Below are 21,344 nucleotides of genomic sequence, written 5' to 3'. Positions count from 1 at the left end.
ATGACCATGACAAGTAGCCTGGCCCAGGAAGCCTGTTTGTCTTCATGGTCTTGAGGCTTCTCTCTTCCTCTGAGAGATACCAGGAAGGCAAGCAGCAAAGTCAGGGGAGTCCCACCAGAACCAGCAGAGACAAGAAAGATTCTTTGTTTCCACAGACTAGAAAAATCACTTCCCCCACCTAGAGGCACCAGGCAACCCTATCTGAGGAACACTGCTTCCTCAGGCAGCACCAGCAGGGAAGAGTGGACCCATCAGCACCACATGAATCAAGCAGACCAAAATAGCACTACAGAGGCTCTGAAACTAAATTGTCATTGGAATCACAGCCTTCAAAAGTAGGCCAGGACCTAAACCTATTTTTATGCTAAACCTAAACAAACTGACTGCCTGCTAAAGTCAAATATTTAAGTAGGAATTAGAGTCTTCTAACATAATAGTCAACATATCCAGAATATGATAAAAATCACCCTAAAACAATCAACCAATGCCAACACCAAGATGAATTAGATGTTGAAATTATCTGACAAGGGTTTTAATGTAGCCACCACAAAAATGCTTTAATAAGTAATTGCAAAGTCTCTTGAAATAAATGGAAAAAATATAAAATCTTAGCATAGCAATAGAAGTTATACAAAAGAATCAAATATACTCCAGGCCAGCCTGACATGGCACATTCAGTCTCTGATTAGGAACGTGGAGTAGGGCAAGGACAGGATAAGATGGGAAATACATGTGTGGTTCTGTGATGGAGCTGCAGCTGAATTATTTCATCACAAGGGGCTCTTATGTTGTCAAAGGACACAGACCTGAACCTTGACTGAGTAGTTTTCTGAGGGGCATTGAGCACTTCCTGGGGAGTCAGGAATTGGGAAACTTGGTTTTGACCTTTGTGTGGCTGTGTGACTATCTCTCATCTGCCTCTTTCTGAGAATAGGAACTACTTCGAATCCAGGAAGGGAGGCTGGTCAAATACAAATAACAATCAACAGCCCAATGGCAACCCTTCCTTGCAGTGAGTACTCACTGTGTGCCAAACACTGAACTAGATCTCTTTGTAAGCATCCATTCATGGAATCCTCACAGCAGCCATCCACTGAGGGCAGTTTTGAGATGTCAGGTTTAATTGTGTTAAAGTTCCCTCAGTAGACAGCTGGGGTAGCTACCAGTTACAAAGCCCTGTGCCAGATACAGATATAAGTGATACTGTGATGACACCCTTCATAGACACACGTGACTAGAGCTCACAGCAGGTGGGGGGCAAGCAAGTTCCTGGGATGGAACAACATGGGGATCCCAAGGAACAAGTGGCCACATTCTGGGAGTGTTTGGGAAGATTTCCCCTTGGCAAGGTATTTAACTTCAGCTTCCAAATACTGGTGAAAGCATGGGCTTTGGCATCAGGAAGACTTGGATTCAAGTCCCAACTCCTTTGCTTCTTGGCAGTGGGACCTTGGTTAAATAAATTAACCTAAAAAAAAAGAAAAAGAAAAAGAAAAAACCTTAACCTGACTAAACCTCAGTTTCCTCATCTGTAAAATGGGTGTAAGTATTGCTATAATCATTGTTGGGTTGTTGTGAGGAAGAAATGGGAAGACGCTCAGAGCAGCCCTAGGCGGGGATAGTCTGTGCCTCTTTACTTGAAGGCCCCTTCTGACACTCCTTCCTCCAGGAATCCTTTGATCTCTTCTTCCTTCAAACTCATACATAATCAGGCATTTTATACATGATTAAAACACCTGTTCACATTTTTTTTAAAGAACCAAATGAAAATTACAGAACTGAAAAATAGATTTTTTAAAATTGCTGGATAGGATCAATTATGGAGTGGAGATGGCAGAGGACAAAATCAGTAAGCTTGTGTATAGATCAACAGAATTTACCCAGCTTGAACAACAGAGAGAAAATAGACTGAAAAAAAAAGATGGATAGGGCCTCAGGGACCTGTTGGAAATAACAAAAGATCCAACATTCATATAATCAGATTCCCAGAAGGATACCAAAACCGAAGACAGTACAAAGCAAGAAAACTATAGATGAGTATCTTTCATGGACTTAGACACAGAAACTGCCACAAAATAATAGCCAGAATAACCCAACAATGTAGAAAATAATTATACTCTGGGGTTTATTCCCATGTATGCATATTTCAATATTTTAAAATTAATCAATGTAATCCACCATATCAGCAGACTAAAATCATTTGACCATATCAACTGGCACAGAAAAAGCATTTGATAGTAACATTCAACTTTTTTTTTTTTTTTTTTTTTTGAGACAGGGTCTCGCTTTGTTACTCAGGCTGGAGTGCAGTGGCACAAACATGGTTCACTGCAGCCTCAACCTCCTGGGCCCAAGTGATCCTCCCTCCTCAGTCCCCCTAGTAACTGGTACTGTAGGTGTGTGCCATCATGCCTAGCTAATGTATTTTTTTGTGGAGACAAGATTCCACCGTGTTGTCCAGATTGGTCTCGATCTCCTGAGCTCAGGCAATCTGCCCACCTCAGCCTCCCAAAATTGCTGGGATTACAGGCATAAGCCACCACACCCAGCCTAAAGTTCAACATTTATTCATGATTAAAAACTCTCAGTACACTAGGCATAGAGGAGAACTTCCTTAATCTCATAAAGAACATCTACGAAAAACCTACAACTAACATTATACTTAATGGTGAAAGATTGAGTTCTTTCTCAAGTCAAAACAAGGCAAGCATGTTTGTTTTCACTACTTCTTTTTTTTTTTTTTTTCTTGAGGTGGGGTCTTACTCTGTCACCCAGACTGGGGTGCAGTGGCACGATCTCGGCTCACTGCAACCTCTGCCTTCTGGGTTCAAGCGATTCTTGTGCCTCAGCCTCCCAAGTAGCTGGGACTACAGGGGCCCACCACCACACCCAGCTAATTTTTGTATTTTTAGTAGAGATGGGGTTTCGCCATGTTGGCCAGGCTGGTCTTGAACTCGTGACCTCAGGTTATCCACCTGCCTTGGCCTCCCAGAGTGCTGGGATTATAGGCATGAGCAACCGCGCCTGGCTGTTCTCACTACTTTTATTCAATATTGTACTGTAAGTTCTATCCAGTACAATGGCAAGAAAGGGGGGAAAGTAGCTCTTGCACAACAAGGCAAGAAAAGGAAATAAAAGGTATATGGATTGGAAAGGATCAAGTGAAACTGTCTTGATTCGTGGAAGACTTAATTGTCTACGTAGAAAATCACAGGAAATCTTTAAAAAAAAAAAGAAAAAAGAAACCTCGTAGAAGTATTCACTGAATTCAGTAAGGTCATATGATACCAGATAAACACATAAAAATCAATCACATATATATATACTAACGATGTGGAAATCTAAATAAAGAACACAATACCATTCATACTTGTGCCAAAGAGCAGGTATAAACTTAACAAAACATGCAAGGATCTGTATGTAGGAAATTATAAAACACTGAGGAAAGAACTCAAAGAAGACCTTAATAATTGCAGAGACATACTGTGTTTGTGGGTTAAAAGACTCAACACAGTAAAGATATCAATTATCTCCAAATTGATCTATAGGCAAATGAAATTCCTATCAAAATCTCAGCAAGGATTTTCATAGACATAGAAAAGCTTCTTCTAAAATTTACATGGAAAGGCAAAGGACCTAGAGTAGTTAAAGTGATTTTCATAAAGAACAAATTGGGGGGAATCATTCTTTCCAATGTAAAAGGTTACCATGTATGGCTATAGTAATCAAGATACTGTGGTACATGGATATAGAGAGTGGAAATGATAGATCATGGATACTTGGAAGGGTGAGGGGTAGAACGGAGGAAGATGATGAGAAATTGGCTAATGGGTACAATGTATGTTATTCATGTGATGGATACACTCAAAGCCCTAACTTGGCCACTGAGCAATCTATGCATATAATAAAATTGCACATGTACACCAATATTGTACAAATAAAAAGAAAAGAGAGTGTGGTAATGGCAGAGAGTACACACATAGATCAATGGAACAAAAAACCCAGAAATATACCAATGCAAACTTGCTCAACTGATTTTTGACAAAGGTATAAAAGCAACTTAATGAAGGAAGGATAGCGTTTTCAACAAACAGTTCAGGAGCAATTGACATCCATAGGCCAAAAAAGTGTACTTTTTACCTGAACATCCCACCTCATACAAAAATAACTCAAAATGGATCGCAGACTTAAGTGTAAAGCATACAGCTATAAAACGTTTTAGAGGGAAAAAAAAGAAAAACACAGGAGAAAATCTTCATGATTTAGGGCCTAGCAAAGTGTTCTTAGGCTTGACACTAAGGTTTATCCATGTAAGAAAAAATACATTAAATTGGACTTCATAAAAAATTAAAAGCTTTGATCTATGAAAGGTCCTATTAAGAGAATGAAAAGACAAGCTATAGACTAAGAGAAAATATTTGCAAGTCACACACCCAACAAAGGACTCGTATCTAGGATACATGAAGAACTTTTGGGCCAGGCATGGTGGATCATACCTGTAATCCCAGCACTTTGGGAGGCCAAGGCAGGCAGATCACTGGAACCCAGGAGTCGGAGACCAGCCTGGGCAACATGGCAAGCTACAATCTCTACAAAAAAATATAAAAATTAGCTGGGTGTGGTGGCGCGTGCCTGTAGTCCCAGCTACTCAGGAGACTGAGGCAGGAGAATTGCTTGAGCCCAGGAGGTCGAGACAGGAGGTACCACTGCGCTCCAGCCTGGGCGACCCTGCCTCTGGGGTGGAGATAGATTAAGACACCCTATTTTGATTTCCTAGTGCTGTACCCTGGTATGAAGATTTATATAGCAAAGGCCTGTTTTTTTCATTAAAGTGATGTTCAATTAAACTTGGTTACTGAGAAATTCCAGAAGGCAAACAATTCTTCTTTGGATTACCAGGGGCCCTAATGTGCTACATACTCAAGTTTGGGGAGTCATTCTTCTTTGTAACTATCCAACCTGGTAGCCAGACGGCCAATGAGTTTCATGCCTGCACAATGAGCCAGAAAATGTTCAAGGCCCCGAATTTTTGTTTTTATCTTTTTTTAAAAATTAAACTTTCTATTTAGAGATGACTGTAGGTTCACGTGCAACAGTCAGAAAGAGCACATTGAGATATTATGTACCCTTTATCCAGTTTTTCTCAGTGGTGACATCTTATAAAACTGTACTATAGTATCACAACCAGGACATTGCTACAACCTATCACTCTTGTCCAGATTTCCCAAGTTTTACTTGTAATCATTTGTTTCTGTTTATGTGTTCTATGTATTTCGTTATATGCATTTTTTAAAATAACAGATCTTTTTCACTAGAAGTTTTATGCAGTTGTATCACGTGTAGGTTCATGTATCCACCAACACAATACAGAGGTGTACTTTCACCACAAGGAAGCTTTTGTAACCATGCCTACATTTTTTTTGAGACGGAGTTTTGCCCTTGTCATCCAGGCTGGAGTGCAGTGGTGCAGTCTTGGCTCACTACAACCTCTGCTTCCCAGGTTCAAGCGATTCTCCTGCCTCAGCCTCCTGAGTAGCTGGGATTACAGGCACCTGCCAACATGACCAGCTAATTTTTATATTTTTAGTAGAGACAGGGTTCACCATGTTGGCCAGGCTGGTCTGGAACTCCTGATCTCAGGTGATCCACCCCCTCGGCCTCCCAAAGTGCTGGGATTACAGGCATGAGCCACCGCACCCGGCTGCCATGCCTACCTCCTATATGATCCATTCCCTAATGCCTGGTACCCACTAATCTGTTCCCCATCTCTATATTTTTGTCAAGAGTGTTATATAAATAATCATACAGTTTATAACCTTTTAAGATTGGCTTTTTTTTGTTTCACTAAGCAAAATTCCCAGGAGTTCATTCAAGTTATTGCATGAACCAATACCTTATTTCTTTTTTTCTTTTTTTGAGACAGAGTCTCATTCTGTCACCCAAGCTGGAGTGCAGTGATGTGATCATGGCTCACTGCAGCTTTGAACTCACTCAAGCAATCCTCCCACCTCAGCCTTCTGATTAGCTGGGACTACAAGCATGTGCTACCGCACCCAGCTAATTTTTAAATTTTTTGTAGAGACAGGGTCTCACTATGTTGCCCAGACTCATCTCGAACCCCTGGGCTCAAGCAATCCTCCTTCCTCAGCCTCCCAAAGTGCTTGGATTATAAGCTTGAGCCACTGTGTCTGGCCCCTGATTTCTTGTTATTGCTGCATAGTATTCCATGGCATGGATGAATTATAATTTGTTTAATCATTAATCTGTTGAAGAATGCCAACAATGTATGAATGATACAGTTTTTCTACTTATTTGCCAGCATGTGTGTTGTTAACTATTTTTTACTTTTAGCTATTCTGATAGGTGTTTAGTGATATCTCATTGTGATTTTAATTTGTATTTCCCTTATGGCTAATGATGTTGATTGAGCATCTTGTCATGTGTGTTTGCAATCTATATATCCTTTCTGGTGAAATATCTATTCATATGTTTTGCTCATTTTCTAATTGGATTGTTTGAGTTTTGAGAGGTTTGTTTTTTGACAGGGTCAATTTTGCGTTGCTATAAAGAAATACCTGAGGCTGGGTAATTTATAAGAAAAGAGATTTAATTGGCTCATGGTTCTGCAGGCTGTACAGGAAGCATAGTGGCATCTGCTTCTGGGGAGGCCTCAGGAAGCTTCCGATCATGGTGGAAGGCAAAGCAGGAGCAGGCATATCACATGGTGAGAATGGAGTGGCCAGGACCGAGAGAGGGAAGTGTGTATGTGTGTGTGGAGAGAGAGAGAGAGACACCACACAATTTTAAATGACCAGATCTCATGTGAACTCAGAGTGAGAGCCCACTTATCACCAAGGGGGTGGTCCAAGCCATTCACAAGGGATCTGTCCCCATGATCCAAACACATCCCACCAGGCCCCACCTCTAACATTGGGGATTAGATTTCAACATGAGATTTGGGTGAGGACAAATATACAAACTCTATCAGTTATACTGCATAGTTGATGAAGTCTGGGCTTTTAGTGTACCTATCACCCGAATTGTATACATTGTACCCAATAGGTACTTTCTCATCCTTCACCCACCTCCCACCCTCCTACCTTTTGGAGTCTTCTCCAATGTGTATTATTCCACCCTCATTATAGAGTTCTGAAACCAGAAATCAGCATCTTGGGCTGCCTGAACTATTCTCAGATCACTTCTCTCACCAATTGGGGAAACTTCCAGGACAGAAGAAGCCAGCTGACTTCTGTACATATATATGGTTCTTGCCCAGGAGCCTCCATGTGATTCTAGAGCCAGTCCTACACACACACACACACACACACACACACACACACACACACACACACACACAAAATAGGTACAACTGCCTCAGGAAGTCATATTTTAAGGAATTCTTAAACTGCCCTCCTGAGTACCCCAAAATGTCTCTTGCTAAAGTTTAATCATGTCTGAACTTTCCAGCATCAGAATCATTTGTCTGGACTAAGGAATTCCAGAAGACCTCCCTAAAAATGCAGATGTGTCACTTATGAGGACATTCCATGATGAAGTTCGGCTCTGTGGGATTAGAATGATACCTTTTGATTTGAGCTGTGTGAAAGGTCTGAAATGGTGCTCAATGCTAAGAAATAGGAACTCCAGTTTACATTAAGAGGTGGGACAGGGAATGATCCTGCCCAGCCAGGTGTCAGCAGGAGATGCTGGGACTCAGACAGGTGGGCCAGAAGGGGAGGAAAGTGCCAAAGGAGGAGTGGGGGCATGCTGAGTACAAACTTTGCCTATTTCATAAATATGCCTGGATCATGCCCTGGTGGGCCCCTCTATTGAGTTGGATAGCTAGATGCTTGTTGACTTCTGCCTTATCTACCTACCAGAAAAACCCTAAGTAAAAGCTTTGAAATTGAATTCAATAAAAATGAGTTTATGAATCCAGTGTACTTAGCCAAAATGAGGGATGAGGATGCCTTCTGGTTGCAGGAGGGCTTTATTCTTTGTTTAGTTTCCTCTTCTGTGTTTCCCCTTTCTCCTCAAAGGCAAGCCATCACTGAGGTCCTAAGGAATTCAATTGTCAAGTATCGAAAACTGCCAGTTTCTATAAGGAAGGGAGTCAGTCTCAGGTGGGAGGATTTAACCTGGAGCTGAAGGCAATAGGACAATCTTTGCACCCTGCCTCCAGAAGTAAGCATCCCTTCTGGCCTGGCGCGGTGGCTCATGCCTGTAATCCCAGCGCTTTGGGAGGACAAGGCGGGCAGATCACTTGAGGTCAGGAGTTCAAGACCAGCCTGGTCAACATGGCAAAACCCTGTCCCTAGGAAAAATACAAAAATTACCCGGGGATGGTGGTGTGCACCTGTAATGAGGCGCTTGAACCCGGGGAAACAGTGGGAGAATACATCTTTAAAAAAAGAAAAAAAGTAAGCTTCCCTTCTGCCTGGGATTAACCAGGGTCATGGTCTTTTTCACCTTTTTTTTTTTGGAATGAGTCTTGCTCTTGTCGCCAAGGCTGGAGTGCGGTGGCACGATCTTGGCTCACTGCAACCTCCGCCTCCTGGGTCCAAGCAATTCTCCTGCCTCAGCCTCCTGAGTAGCTGGGATTACAGGCGCCCACCACCATGCCCAGCTAATTTTTGTACTTTTAGTAGAGAAGGGGTTTCACCATGTTGACCAGGCTGGTCTTGAACTCCTGACCTCAGGTGATCTGCCTGCCTCGGCCTCCCAAAGTGCTGGGATTACAGGTGTGAGCCACCACGTCCATCACCAGTGTTATTTTATAGCTCCCCTCCCAACCACAGACATAAACAACTAATGAAGTAAGGGTGTGTATGTCCAGCAACACAGCTAATTTCCGTCAATTGACCAATGCTCAACAATTGACAAATTAGTAGATTGTGCTTGAGTTGACACTTTTACAATCCAATGCTTCATAAAACAGATGGTTGCTTGTTTTATTCATATATAAGTGACTCTTAGTACATCAAAAGGATGTTTAAAACAACAAAAGAATAATCAAAAGCACAATTTATCACCTCGATTCTTAACAGACTCAAGCCATATAATGATACCAGCCTTTGGTTAAATAAGCAAAATGACAGATTGCCAGCAGAGGTATTGAGGCAGGCACAGTCCCACTCCTGATGGATTCTGGCCATGACATCTGTACACCAAGCTGGTGTGTTTAGGTGTGGCCCAGGAAGTGGGAGATCTGAGCATTAAGATATTCCAGACCTCTTCACATTAGTAGTCATAAAGGAAGTGCAATTTGAGAAACAGCAGAAATAAAATACACTTAGGAAGCTAGTAAGGTGTTCTGAGACCCAAATGAGAATGGGAAAGAAATGCATCTTTAGTGCTGATGCAGTCAGGAGCCTTTCATGTTGAGCCTTTCACAAATGAGGTGTGAACATTTTCAACTGGGGTAACAACCTCTCCTCCATTTTTGTTGATCTAATTTTCCATTTCAGTTGCTCCTTCTCTGTACCCAGCCCCACTGTGGGACTGCATGCTAATTATCTCATGGTGGTTATACCATCTGCTGAAAAAGCTGGCAGCTGGGCAATCCCCATCTTCCAAAATTGTGGCCTCCCTCTACCTACCCTGGTACAAAAAAACAGAAGGCAGCGTGTTGACCCCTGTACCCTGCTCCAGGGACTGAATCAGCTTCACAGATTGGAGCAGAAACCTAGAACTTAACCCATTCTCCAAGCTGGAGCCTCTGCCTGTGGGGTTCCATACTGAGGTTTTGGGACTCAGCATATATCTATACATTGCCTATGTGGTGGACCCGATGACACGGTCAGTATGACACAGTGAAAGTAATTGATAAGAGTACCAGGCATGTGAGGTTTGTGATCCTAGGTCTGATGTAAAGGAACTAGTTAATTTCTTGGCTACTGCTTTTACCTCTATCAGTAGCCACCTGGGTACACATGATAGCTGTTTGGTCACAAGAGTGTGAGAGAGTATAGATGATTCAGAATAATCTCATCCTCAACCCTAGCAAAAGAACTGAAAGGACATGGCTTATTCATAGATCAGTTGTATCATCTTTTCATAGAAAGGACAGCACAGGCTGAACATAGTGGTTCATGCCTGTAATCCCAGAATTCTGAGAGGCTGAGGCAGGAGGATTGCTTGATGCCAGGAGTTCAAGCCCAGCCTGGGCAATATAGCAAATGCCATTTATAAAAAAAATGATTAAAAATAGCGAGGTGTATGGCTAGGCACGGTGGCTAACACCTGTAATCCCAGCACTTTGGGAGGCTGAGACGGGCAGATCACCTGAAGTCAGGATTTCAAGACCAGCCTGGCCAACGTAGCGAAACCCTGTCTCTACTAAAAATACAAAAATTAGCTGGGCGTGGTGGTCCACACCTGTAATCCCAGCTACTCGGGAGGCTGAGGCAGGAGAATCACTTGAATCTGGGAGGTGGAGGTTGCAGTTGGCCGAGATGACGCCACTGCACTCCAGCCTAGCGACAGAGTGAGATTCCATCTAAAAAAAAAAAAAAGAAAAAATTAAGATATGGTGGTGTATACCTGTGTCCCAACTACTTGGGAGGCTGAGGCAGGAGGATCGCTTGAGCCCAGGAGTTTGAGGTTTCAGTGAGCTGAGATCATGCCATTGCACTCCAGCCTGGGTGGCAAAGCAAGACTCTATCTCAAAAAAAGAAACAATGAAAAAGAAAGGCGGTGTGATCTTTATTCACACCCCCTCTCTAAAAGTATTCTTAAACTTCAGAATAGAAGCAAAGAACATAGGTGTTACACTGGAAAATCATTCCAAGCTGCCAGTATGGAAGAAGGTGAGCAGGGCACACTGTCTCTAGACTAATTTCCCTCCAATTAAGCTTTGAAGGTTTGGTAAGAATAGTTGATGAGATGAGAACAGTAGTTATACACCCTTTCTTTTACATATATTAAAATATTCTAGGCTGGGCACGGTGGCAGTGGCTCAGAGCTGTAATTCCAGTACTTTGGGAAGCCAAGGTGGGCAGATCACCTGAGCTCAGGAGTTTGAGATCAGTCGGGGGTGTGGGGGTGAGAACATGGCAAAACCCTGTCTCTACTAAAAATACAAAAATTAGGCTGGGCATGGTGGCTCATGCCTGTAATCCCAACACTTTGGGAGGCCGAGGTGGGTGAATCACCTGATGTCAGGAATTCGAGACCAGCCTGACCAACATGATGAAACCCCATCTCCACTAAAAATACAAAAATTAGCCAGGTATGGTGGCACGCGCCTATAGTCTCAGCTACTCAGGAGGTTGAGGCAGGAGAATCATTTGAACCCGGGAGGCAGAGGTTGCAATGAGCCAAGGTTGTGCCACTGCACTCCAGCCTGGGTGACAGAGTGCAGTCGCACTTTAAAAAAAAAAAATTAGTCATGTGTGGTGGTGCACATCTGTAGTGCCAGCTACTCGGGAGGCTGAAGCAGGAGAATCGCTTGGGCCTGGGATGCGGAGGTTGCAGTGAGCCGAGATCATGCCACTGTACTCCAGTCTGAGCAGCAGAGCAAGACCTTGTCTAAAAAATAAATAAATAAATAAATTATTAACACTTTATGACAACTGTGAGAGAAGTAATGAAGAGAGAACAATATTCACTATCACCTCAAAAATTAGCAGAATTAGGGAGTAAACTTTGATTTGATCAGGAAAAAAAAAGTGGTTTGTTTCCCTCTTTTGAGCCATTGATTTGATCTCAAGGGGACACACCCTTATTGTTGTACAGCTGAGCACTGATATTAATAACAAGAGGTCAATCACATTTTCCCCTATAACTCTCACTTCCTTTTACTTACCATATTTTGTGACTGGGTTTTTGCAATTTTCTTCTATTGTCATGACCTTGAAAAGAATATAGTCAGCTTCTACCCATTTGTATTAATGTAGGAGAGAAGTGATACAGCTACAAGAAAAGTGTAGATAAACCAAATGTCAAAGAATCATAGGCTGTTCCAACTGGAAGAGCCATAGAAATAACTGAAGCCAGTTCATCACGTTTATGTTTGGAAAAACAGAAACCCAGAGAGAGAAGGTGGCAAACCTGATGATTTCCATTCCTGTTCTCTTTCCAGAATATGATATATGACTTTATTGCCACACACTTTCCTTTCTAATTATGATTTGTAAAGGTTATTAGCATTCCTGGGACATGTAGCCAATTTGGTGTTAAAAACAATAGATCCAGAGCCATACAAATGGTAGGGAAAGGTAGACCCAAATTAAACATTAATCCTGAACGATCAGATCCAGAGTCGACTCTAGCTTTCATTGGTTAAGTGCTGGCTTTCTCCTAGGTTCTGTCCCTGGCCCTCTTTTCTTCTATTTAGAGTAGCTTTACATTCAGGGTTGGTCTATCTGGCAAAAGTAAGTCTAACTCTGAATTAGCCCCTCCTGCCCCCTGGCAACTTCCATCCTATTCTTTGCCTTTATGAATTTGTGAATTTGATTATCTCCTATTCCAAATACGAGTGAGATCATGCAGTTTTTCTCTTCTGTGTCTTGTTTATTTCACTTAGTATAATGTTCCCAGCTCCATCCATGTTGTTGCAAATGGCAGAATTTCCTCCTCCTCCTCCTCCTCCTCCTCCTCCTCCTCCTCCTCCTCCTCCTCCTCCTTCCCCTTCTTCCCCTTCTTCCCCTTCTTCTTCTCTTTCTCCTTCTTCTTCATAGTGTCTTGCTCCGCAGCCTCAGTCTCCTGGGCTCAGGTGATCCTCCTGCCTCAGCCTCCTGAGTAGCTGGGACTATAGGTGTGTACCACCACACCTGGCTAATTTTTCGATTTTTTGTAGAGACAAGGTCTCATTATGTTGCCCAGGCTGGTCTCAAACTCCTGAGCTCAAGCAATACTCCTAGCTCAGCCTCCCAAAGTGCTGGATTGCAGGTGTGAGCCACTGCACCCAGCCTTTCCTTCTTTTTGAGGTTGAATAATATTCCATTATATATCTATACACCACAGTTTCTGTATCCATTCATTCATCAAAGGACATTTAGGTTGTTTCTACACCACAGCTACTGTGAATAATGCCGCAGTGAACATGGAAATGTAGCTATCTCGTCAAGATGCTGATTTCATTTCCTTTGGATGTATACCCAGAAGCAGGATTGCTGGATCATTTGGTAGTTCTATTTTTAATTTTTGAGGAGCCTTCATATTATTTTCCATAATGGCTGTACTAATATACATTTTTACCAGCAGTGTACAAGAGTTCTCTTTTTTCCACATCTTCACCAACACTTATGTTTTCTCTTTTTGATAGTAGACATTCATTCTAACAGGTTTGAAGTGATATCTCATTGTGGTTTTGATTTTCCTTTCCCTGATTAGAGATATTCAGAATCATTTCATATATCTATTAGCAATTTGAATTTCTTCTCTTGAGAAATGTCTATTTAGGTCCTTTGCCCACTTTTTAATTGGCATATTTGTGTTTTGGCATTGAGCTATATGGGTTCCTTATATATTCTGGGTATTAATCCCTTATTGGATATATAGTTCACAAATATTTTCACCCATTCCGTATGTTGGCTTTGCATTTTGTTGATTATTTCCTTTGCTGTGCAGAAGATTTTTAGTCTGATGAAGCCTCACTTGTCTATTTTTCTTTTATTGCCTGTGCTTTTGCTGTCATGCCAAGACCAATGTCAAAAATACTTTTCTCTGTTTTCTTCTAGAGTTTTGTGGTTTCAGATCTTATGTTTAAGCAATCCATTTTGAGTTGATTTTGTATATGATGTGAGCTAGGGGTCTTAGTCTTTTTCTGATGCTGTAACAGAATACCAAATATTGGATAATTTATAAACAATAGTTTATTTGACTCATGGCCTGGAAGCTGGGAAGTCAAAGAGCATGGCGCCTACATCTGGCAATGGCCCTCATGCTCTATCATCTCATGGCAAAAGGGCAAGACAGAGAGAAAAAAAGGGGACTGAACTCCCACAATAACTGCATCTCCATTGATAGCAGCATTAATCAATCCATGAAGGTGAAGCCCTTATGTCCTCCTAATCATCTCTTAAGATCCCACCTCTTAATACTCTGACAATGGCAATTAAATTTCAACATGAGTTTTGGAGGGAACATTCAAATTATAGCAGGGTCCAATTTCATTCTTCTGCATGTGGATATCCAGTTTCCCCAACACCATTTGTTGAAGAGACTATCATTTCCTCATTGTGTGTTGTTGGCACCCTTGTTGAAGATCAGTTAACCATAAATGCATGGGTTTATTTCTGGGCCCTCTATTCTGTTCCATTGGTCTGTATGTCTGTTTTTCTGTCAGTACCATACTGTTTTGATTGCTATAGCTGTGTAATATAATTTGAAGTCAGGAAGTATGATGCTTCTAGCTTCTTGAATTATTGCTTTGGCTATTTGGTGTTCCATACAAATTTTAGGATTCCTTTTCCTATTTCTGTAAAACATAATTGGGATTTTGGTAGGGATTGCATTTAATCTGTAGATTGCTTTGGCTAGTATGGACATTTTAACAATATTAATTCTGCCAGTCTGTGAACAGGGGATGTCTTTCCATTTGTTTGTGCTTTTAAAATTTCTTCCATCAATGTTTTATAATTTCTAGTATACAAATTTTTCACCTCTTTGGCTAAGTTAATTCCTAAGGATTTTATTCTTTTTGCTGCTAATATAAATGGGATTTTTTAAAATTTGCATTTCAGATAGTTTGTTGTTAGTTTATGGAAATAACATTAATTTTTTAACTTTTATTTTAGGTCCAGGAGTATATGTGCAGATTTCTTATTTAGATAAATTGTGTGTCGTGGACATTTGGTGTGCAGATTATTTTGTTGCCTAGGTAATAAACATCGTACCTAATAGGTAGTTTTTTGATCCTCACCTTCCTCCCACCCTCCGTTTTCAAACAGACCCTGGTGTCTGTTGTTCCCTTCTTTGTGTCCATGTGCACTCCATGTTTAGCTCACACTTATAAGTGAGAACATGCAGTATTTGGTTTTCTCTTCCTGCATTAGTTTGCTTAGGATAATGGCTTTCAGCTCCATTCACATTGCTGCAAAGGACATGATCTTGGGTTTTCTGTTTTTGTTTTTGTTTTGTTTTGTTTTTGAGACAGGGTTTCACTCTTGTCACCCAGGGTGGAGTGCAGTGGCACAATCTCAGCTCACTGCACATTCCATCTCCCGGGTTCAAGCGATTCTCCTGCCTCAGCCTCCCGAGTAGCTGGGATTACAGGCGCCTGCCACCACACCTGGCTAATTTTTGTATTTTTAGTAGAGACAGGGTTTCACCATGTTGGACAGGCTGGTCTTGAACTCCTGACCTCAGGTGATCTGCCTGCCTTGGCCTCCCAAAGTGCTGGATTACAGGCGTGAGCCACCGTGCCTGGCTAATCTTGGTTTTTTTTTTTTTTTTTTTTCAGTATCTTGCTCTGATGCCCAGGCTAAAGTGCAGTGGGGTGATCTCGGCTCACTGCAACCTCTGCCTCCCAAGTTCAAGTGATTCTCCCACCTCAGCCTCCAGAGTAGCTGGGACTACAGGCGTGTGCCACTATGCCTGGCTAATTTTTTGTATTTTTAGTAGAGATGGGGTTTCACCATGTTAGCCAGGATAGTCTTGATCTCCTGACCTTGTGATCCGCCCGCCTCAGCCTCCCAAAGTGCTGGGATTACAGGTATGTGCCATCATGCCCGGCCAATCTTGTTCTTTTTATGACTGTACCCCATAGTATATATGTACCACATTTTCCATGGTATGTATGCACCATATTTTCTTTATCCATTCTACCATTGATGGGCATTTAGGTTGATTCCTCTTTTCTATTGTGAGTAGTGTTGCAGTGAACATACGTGAAAAATGACACTAATTTTTGCATATTGGTTTTGTATCCTGCAACTTTACCCAGTTTATTTATTAGTTCTAGCAGTTATTTTGGTAGCATCTGTACGGTTTTCTGCATATATGATCATGTCATCAGCATATATAAATCATTATACTTCTCTTTTTATTTGGATGTCTTTTATTTCTTTCTCTTGCCTAACTATTCTGGCTAAGATTTCCAGTACTGTGTTGAATAGCAGGACAAGAGTGGGCATTCTTGTCTTGTTCCAGATCTTAGAGGAAAAAATTTCAGTTTTTCTCCATTGCTTATATGATGCTTGTGATGGTTTTTAATATTTGGCCTTTATTTTGTTAAGGTAAGTTCCTTCTGTACTTATTTTGTTGAGGGTTTTTATCATGAAGGGATGTTGAATTTTGTAAAATACTTTCTTTGTGTCTATTGAAATGGTCATATGGTTCTGCTTTCATCTAATTAATGTGGTGTATCACATTGATTGATTTGATATATTTGTGTATTGAACTGTCCTTGCATCCCACTTGATCATGGTGTATAATCCTTTTAATGTGTTATTGAATTTGGTTTGCTAATATTTTATTAAAGGTTTTTGCATCTACGTTCATTAGGGATATTGGCCTATAGTTTTCTTTACTTGTGATGTCTTGTCTGGCTCATGGTATCAGAGTGATGCTGGCCTTATAAAATGAGTTTGGAAGTGTTCCTTCTTCCATTTTTTGGAAGAGTTTAAGAAATTTTGGTATTAATTATTCTTTGAGTGTTTTGTAGAATTTTCCAGAAGCTTGTCTAGTCCTGGACTTTTCTTTGTTGGAAGCTTTTTGATTACTGACCCTATCTCTTTGTTTCCTTTCTTTTTCTTTTCTTTTTTTCTTTTTGTTGAGACAGAGTCTCACTCTGTCACCCAGACTGGAGTGCAGTGGTGTGATCTTGGCTCATTGCAAGCTCTGCCTCCTGGGTTAACGCCATTCTCCTGCTTCAGCCTCTCGAGTAGCTGGGACTACAGGCGCCCGCCACCACGCCTGGCTAATATTTTTGTATTTTTGGTAGAGATGGGGTTTCACCATGTTAGCCAGGATGGTCTCGATCTCCTGACCTCGTGATCCGCCCGCCTTGTCCTCCCAAAGTGCTGGGATTACACGTGTGAGCCACTGCACCTGGCCTTATCTCTTTGTTTCTTATTGGTCTCTTCAGACTTTCTATTTCTTCTTGATTCAGTCTTGGTAAGTTGTGTGTTTCTAGCAATTTATTCATTTTTTTCTAGGTTATTCAACCTAGAAACCTAGGTTGTTCATAATAGTCCTTTATGATCCATTTTCTGCATCATCCATTGTAATGTCTCCAGTATCATTTCTGATGTTCTTTTTTCTTTCTCTTTTTTTTTCTGTCACTGTCCACCTAGAGATACATTTCTGATTCTATTAATTTGTGTTTTCTCTCTTTTTTTTCTTAGTGTAAGTTTGTTAATTTTATCTTATTGATTGCCTGTTTCATTCCACTGCTGTCTGAGAAGATACTTGGTATGATTTCAATATTCTTAAATTTGTTAAGACTCATTTTGTGATCTAACATGTGATCTATCCTGCAGAATGTTCCATGTGCACTAAAAGAGAATATGTATTCTGCTGCTCTTGGGTAGAGAATTCTGTAATGTCTGTTAGGTCCATTTAGTCTATAGTGTTGTTCAAGTAAGCTGTTTTTTAATTGATTTTCTGCCTGGATGTTCTATCCATTATTAAAAGTGGGGTATTGAAGTTTCCTACTGCTATTGTAGTACTATCCATTCCTCCCTTCAGATCTGTCAATATTTGTTTTAAATATTTAGGTGCTCTGATGCTGGGTGCATATATATGTATAATTATTATATTTTCCTGCAGAGTTGATCCTTTTATCATTCCATAATGACCTTATTTGTCTCTAGTGACAGGTTTTGACTTAAAGCCTATTTTGTCTGTATAAGTCAATCATGCATTTTTTAGCACTTATTCTGGAAGCCTGTTTTCACAAGTTCCGTTAAGCCCCATGTAGGAACAGTTCACTTGAAGCACATGCAGCAGTTCTCCAGTGGTAGCAACATTTTTGCTCAATGGCTAGAGCAGGCAATAGAATGTTCCATTAAGTGTCAGGATGTGGAAACTAGTAGATTCCTAGAACTAAGACGCCACTCTGGGATCACCAGTTTTTTAGGCTTCATTCATGTGAGGGTAGAGAGACGTGTCCATCCATATATCTAGAACACCATTTATTTCATGAATGAATGACTCTTTTATGTGAATGAGCAAACCCTCTAGTGTAGGTTTAGGTAGATTGGTTGCAGTTTTTCAGTAGCTGCCTCTGGAGTGTGGACTCACAATTAGTGTCTTTATATGCAAACTAAGTGCGGCTGGAATGTGTTCATCACTGGGGGTACTTCAGATATTAACTGCCCCTAGAGTATATGTATATCTACATGTACATGTATATAAGTGTTTGTGTATCTCACACTGTCTCTGCAGAGTATTTTTAAGTAAATTGTAGGTCATATAACAAATCTACTCTCCCATATATATCTGTCTACATGGTTCCCCTACATAAAACTCTTTTCTTCTATGATTCCTTGTTGCCTACAAAATAAAGTCCAAATTCCTTCAAGTGACCTATAGAATGCCCCTGTCCAGAACAGCCCCTACCTCTTCCTTGCTTGTGCTTTATGGTCTAGTGGAGAATTGCCAAACTGCTTGTAATTAGCCTCCATCAACAATACTGCTGTATGCCTGTGTTTTGTGCTCATGCTCTCCCCCTGCCTGGTAAACCTTTCCCATCTTCACCTGGCTCTTTTTTTATTTTTTTTTTTTGAAACAGAGGCTCGCTCTGTTACCCAGGCTGACGTGCAGTGTAGTGGTGTGATCTCGGCTCACCACAACCTCCAACTCCCTGGTTCAATTGATTCTCCTGCCTCAGCCTCCCGAGTAGCTGGGATTACAGACACGCACCACTACGCCTGGCTAATTTTTGTATTTTTAGTAGAGACGGGTTTTCACCATGTTGGCCAGGATGGTCTCAATCTCCTGACCTCGTGATCCGCCCACCTTGGCCTCCCAAAGTGCTGGGATTACAGGCGTGAGCCACCGCGCCCGGCCCTCACCTGGCTAACTCCTATTCATCTTCTGTGACTCAGTTCCAGGCATCAGTCCTTCCAAAAAGCTTTCCCGTAACCTCATTTGGAGTTAAGCTTATTCATTTTATCTAACACTTGTATAGTGCTTACTCTGTGTCAGGATTTAGTCTAAGCACATTTAATCCTCACAACTCTATGAATTAGGTTTTGTTATTATCTTGGTTTTCAGATGAGGAAACTGAGGCACATAGAGGTTTAAGTTGCCCATGTTCACATAATTTGTAAGTGACAGATTCACACTTCAGATCCAGGCTATCTGGCTTTGAAACTGCCTTTGCAAAAATTTTAACAGTGAGAAAATTATGGCAATGGGGGAGATCCGATCTAGCCAGTCCCCATCTTGCCTTTAGCCTTCAAGCTACCCTTAATTATTCCTGGGCTTAGGCCAAGCTAACTTTGGGAGATATTTAGTTTATGTTTTATTTTTATTTTTATTTTGAGACAGAGTCTTGCGCTGTCACCAAGGCTGGTATGCAGTGGTACGATCTCGGCTCACTGCAAACTCTGCCTCCTATGTGCAAGTGATTCTTGTGCCTCAGCCTCCCAAGTAGCTGGTACTACAGACGTGCACCACCACACCTGTCTAATTTTCGCATTTGTAGTAGAAGCAGGGTTTCGCCATGTTGGCCAGGCTGGTCTGGAACTCCTGGCCTCAAGCGATCTGCCCACCTCAGCCTCCCAAAGTTCTGGGATTACAGACGTGTGCTACCACGATGGGCCTATAGTTTAAATGCTAATAGCCCTTCCCCAAAACTCAACTTCCTTTTAAAAGCTAATGAGAGACCACCAGGTTAGGAGGATAGAGGAGCCTGAATTCTGCCAAAGTGTAGACATAAATGATTGCCAACCATTATTCCAGAGATCACCAGATATGCAACTTCCCCATTTACTCCTGCAGATAACATCACTATTGTAGAACCTAAGATTGGCTTTTTGAGATATCATTTCAGGTTTTCTGTGTGTCTGACGGACTGATGGCTCCACCTGAACCTGCCAACCACTCCTGTGGTCTCAACCAAAAGTGACTCAGTGCGCATGAGGACCATTTCCCACATCCCCATGTTTGCACCCCTACCAATCAGCAGCAAGCACCCGTTGCTTAGCTACCCCCACCCCTTCTCCTAAACTGTCTTTGAAAGACCCTAGCCCCTAAATTATCAGGGAGACTGATTTCAATGATGACTCCATCTCTCACATGGCATGGCTAGCCTCATATCTATTAAATTCTTTTTTTGGGGGGTGGGGGCGGGTAGAGGGTCTCACTTTGTCATCCAGGCTGAGTGCAGTGGTGCAGTCATGGCTCACTGCAGCCTCAAACTCCCAGGCTCAAGAGATCCTCCTATCTCAGCCTCCTGAGTAGCTGGGACCACAGGTATGTGCCACTGCACCCTGCTAATTTTTGTATTTTTTGTAGAGACAGGGTCTCGCCATGTTGCCAAGGCTGGTCTCCAACTCCTGGGCTCAAGTGATCCACCTGCCTTGGCCTCCAAAAGTGCTGGGACTACAGGCATGAGCCACTGTGCCTGGCCTAAACTCTTTCTGTATTGCAATGCTGTGGTCTGATTTTGTCTGTGCTGTGGGCAGAAGAACCCATCAGGCAGTTATAGCTTTGGAGTCTGTGCTCTTAATCCATATGCAGTGCTACTTCCCAAGGGCACATCCTCTGTATTCCGGCAGCACCCTAGGCATGCTTGTATCTTAGCATTTAGCATAATAATTCAAAAATGCTTCATTTTGTATGTGCCTGCTAGTTTACCATGAGGCTCTTAAAATGTATTAATATCTGAGGCAGTATGGTATAGTGGTTAAGATCATGGAGTTTGGAATTAGATAGAATTGGGGTTAAGTTCCATCTCTGCTATGTATTGAGTGTGTAAACTTAGGCAAATTATTTAACCTTTCTTTTCTTTTTTCTTTTTTCTTTCTTTTTTTTTTTTTTTTTTTTGAGACAGAGTCTTGCTCTGTTGCCCAGGCTGGAGTGCAGTGGCATGATGTTGGCTCACTACAACTTCTGCCTCCCAGGTTCAAGCGATTCTGCTACCTCAGCCTCCCGAGTAGCTGAGACTACAGGTGTGCACCACCATGCCCAGCAATGTTTTGTATTTTTAGTAGAGATGGGGTTTCACCATGTTGACCAGACTGGTCTCGAACTCCTGACCTCAGGTGATCTGCCTGTCTTGGCCTCCCAAAGCGCTGGGATTGCAGGCATGCACCACCATGCCTGGCCAAATTATTTAACCTTTCTATGACTTGCTTTTTTCACCTGTAACGTGGGTATCTTCTCATTCCTAGCTGGTGCTTTTCCCTAGGCTTGAACATTTCCAGTCTATTTCTGAGCCCTCCATGGTT

The 21,344-nt window shown here is 41.8% G+C and overlaps 1 long non-coding RNA gene across 6 annotated transcripts in view; it reads left to right on the top strand.

Moving 5' to 3' along the window:
* The window catches only part of LOC105468382 (uncharacterized), a 117,011-nt gene that overhangs the window by 57,462 nt on the left and 38,205 nt on the right, over window positions 1–21,344 (top strand). The gene's annotated exons all lie outside the window — the stretch shown is intronic.

The sequence above is a fragment of the Macaca nemestrina genome, chromosome X (assembly GCF_043159975.1).
Source record: "Macaca nemestrina isolate mMacNem1 chromosome X, mMacNem.hap1, whole genome shotgun sequence".
NCBI lineage: Eukaryota > Metazoa > Chordata > Mammalia > Primates > Cercopithecidae > Macaca > Macaca nemestrina.
This window is presented reverse-complemented; position numbering and strand designations above follow the sequence as displayed.